We start from the raw sequence: 3,630 nt of genomic DNA on the forward strand, positions 1-3,630 counted from the left end.
ATCATGCTAATTCTATTAAACAAATTAAATCAATCCAAGTTTTCATGTTTATTATTTTAATAACCAGTAAAGAAACTCACCATCAATAGTGACTGAATCACTGAGCTCTGTGTAATAAACGGGTTCTCCTCGTCTTCCTCTGCATACGTAGACTCCATTCTGTGAAACTCTGATTTCTTTATTCAAGTGGGGATCAGTATTTTGGACTGTTAGCTGTTCATCATGTTTCTCTCCTCTGTAGAAGAAATAACTCCAACCAGATGATGATGGATTCACAGAACAAGTCAGAGTTTCTCCACTTCTACGTAGCTGAGCCTTTGGTTTATCTGGAATAGATTTCAAAAAGAACATTAATAATAGCTAAAATATTTAATACCTTGAAAAAATATGTTTGCTTTCCTTAAACAAAGGAATGAGTGTCATGCATTAACTGTATTTAATAATGATAAAGAAAAAATATATAACGTGCTTCCATTTTTAGAAAGGTTAATGAAATATATTCAGTGCTTCCTGTTTCTTGTATATTAATACCTGTGTGTTCTTTATTGACCTGCCATCAGTTTTGGCCTCAAAGACAAAAACCTTTGATCAACCAGCAGTTTAGATTTTGTTCAGATAAACACTTTGTGAAGATAGAAATGACCATTAAAGCATTTTACTGAATCTAAACTGCCTTCTCTTTTAAAAAGGAGGGACGGATGAATGCACTGTTGATGGAGGAGAGGTTTTTTCGTCTACAGCTGAGAGTTTCTTGTTTTCTTACAACTTTGTTTCATTTTAAGAAACAACCCAATAAGCTTTTCTTCTAGACTATAAAACGGACAATTGATGTGTGTAGATTATTTAGTAATAATTAATCTATCATCCAAACTGTTCTTGTTTGGTTTATTTGTTTGTTTGCTTGTTTAACTTTGTTATTCCTTCTGTTATAATCATTTTTCGTGATGTTGTGCTTTTTACTTTTGTTGAAGCAATAGTCAGGATTTTACTAAATAATGTTTATGGCCTGATCATTGTTAAATTATTTTTCCTCACAGTCATTTGTTTAAGGAGTTTTACAAGTATAAATAAAATCAACTTTTTGTCTCCAAGTTGAAGTGGCTAAAGGCTTTAGAAACTAAAAATAATCTTACATTTGGCCGATAATAAAAGTCATACCAGAGAATGGTAATCTTAGAGCTTCACTCCAGTTTGTTGAAGAATATAAATCATCTCTGGATCTGCTCTTACAGCTGTATTCTCCACTGATAGAAGCTGTGAAAGTCCAGTCTTTATTGTTTCTCCAGGATCTCTCTGACTGAGGAGTTCTCCATTGATACTCCCACTGAACTCCTTCTCCTCCCTGAACCTCACATGTCAGAGTGATTGTCTCTCCTCTGAACATCTGAGACCAGCTGGGTTTCTGTGTCACAATGACTTTGTTGGAAACTGTTTTCAAAAGATATGAATAAAAGATAAAAATCAACAATGAAAATGTAACATCTAACTGATAACAAGTAAAATTATGAATCATAAAATAAATTTTATATCACTCACAGTTCATGTTAATGGTGACTTCATGACTTGTATCAGAGTAGACGGCTGGTTCTCCTCTAAATCCTCTGCAGCTGTAGATTCCTCCTTGTGAGACTCTGATTTCTCCATTTTCTCCATCATTTATTCTGTATTCAGATAAATATGAGGTTCTTCTGAACCACTCATATTTCCAACCAGCAGATTCATCCACAGAGCAGATCAGTGTCACTCTGTCTCCTACTGACACAGTTGTTGTTCCTGCTGTCAGTTTGGATCTGGATCTGTCTGCTGATGTTTCACAAACACATTTCAGTTTATTGGTTTCATCGGTATTGTCTAAAAGTATAGTTCCCATCTTTAGACAATATCATATAGAAAAATAATTTAGAAAATAAGTTTTAAACTTGTTGGACAGGACAAGTTAAAAAAAAAAAAAAAATGAATAAGAATATGCAAAAAAGTCAAAAATTGTCACCTTGAGTGAGTCCACTGTGGAGGAGTGAATACAGCACTACTGTGAAAGATGGAAATAATACAAATTCAGAAACTGATAAAATATTACAAAAATATAACATATAAAGTAATTCAATCAATGTTTCTTCTGATTTTAGAGGTTTGTCCACCAATAACACAAAAGTTTTAGCAAATAAACAAAAAAAAAGTTTTATTTCTAAAGAAAACTGTTCATCATGATCCCAGATAGAGTTCAGCTGAATCCTGGGTAGAAAACAGCTGCATCAAATTCTAACAATGTAGCTAGAAAAATAGTTATTCTTTTGATATATTTACTGATTATTGTGAAGAAAACAGCCAAAGTTCTTCTGACAAACTCACAGATGAACTCCAGTTTACAGAGCTGAGTGTGTCCCATCTTCACAATCAAATCAGAGGAGAAAATCCTGATGGAAAAACAGAAACATGAAAGTGTGTTTTAGGAAAAGCAAAGAACTATGAGGAACGAGTCCGAGGCCAGCTGAGAGACATAGTCTCTCCAGCGTGTCCTATGTCTTCCCCAGGGCCTCCGCTCTGTGGGACATGCCTGGAACACCTCTCCAGGGAAGCGTCCAGGACGCATCTGGACCAGATGCCCGAGCCACTTCAACTGGCTCCTCTCAATGCGGAGGAGAAGCGGCTCTACTCCGAGCTCTCTTCGGGTGACTGAGCTTCTCACCCTATCTCTAAGGGAGAAAACTCATTTCAGCCACTTGTATTCGGGATCTCGTTCTTTCGGTCACGACCCAAAGCTCATGACCATAGATGAGTACTGGAAGGAAGATTGACCGGTAAAGATTTGTGTTTGGAGTCAACTCTCCTTTCACCCCTCCTGTGGCCGCTGCATGGATTTGCCCCTCCTCTCGGTTTTATTTGCACCTTAGACATTTAGGACCCTTGGTGGTGGGGTGCTTGGACATCACTGCCAGCAAACAGTAGATGTCCTCTCAGTGTCCTTCCCGCCAATTTTAACCGCACTATAGACATGTAGGGCCGCTGGTGGGAGGGTGACGGGGCATCTCTGTGAGCAATCAGGAGATGTCTTGTCAATGCAATACTCACCAGTTTTAACTGCACCCCTTTAGTACACACACCTCTAACACCTCAAAATATACATTCTAACAAGCAAACAAGCATGCATCACACAAGGAAGGTGGGACCATCGGCCTTCTGTCCCCTACCCCATCCCTGGCGGGGGGGGGCAGGGAACCTCAGTCTGGTGGTCTAGTCTCTTGGGTGCCGGTCTCCTGGGCCCGGCGGTCTCCTCCCCACACCGGGAGTGGGATCCCCGAGATTTAAGATCTAGCAGGGGATCAAACTACATCAGAGCCTGGGGGTGTCCAGGTCTCGGTGGCGCGGGGTCCGGTCCCTGCTTTCGAGAACTAGTCCTCTCCAAAACTCCATCAGTGGGTGTGCCTGGTCGGGTCTTGTTTACATCACTCCTTGGGGCCTCCGTTTCTCTTGGGTGCCCCTCTGCTCGGCGGGGGCGGGCGGCCCCTGCCTTGCTCTCCCCCCTGGACCTTCGCGGTGGGAGTGGGCGGTTGTCTGGAGCGTGGGGTGGGTCGCCCTTGGGGAGCCCTGGCTCATACCTGGGGTGGGGCGGGTGGATGCTCCCCACTGCTG

The sequence above is a fragment of the Oryzias melastigma genome, unplaced genomic scaffold (assembly GCF_002922805.2).
Source record: "Oryzias melastigma strain HK-1 unplaced genomic scaffold, ASM292280v2 sc00322, whole genome shotgun sequence".
Classification (NCBI taxonomy): Eukaryota; Metazoa; Chordata; class Actinopteri; order Beloniformes; family Adrianichthyidae; genus Oryzias; species Oryzias melastigma.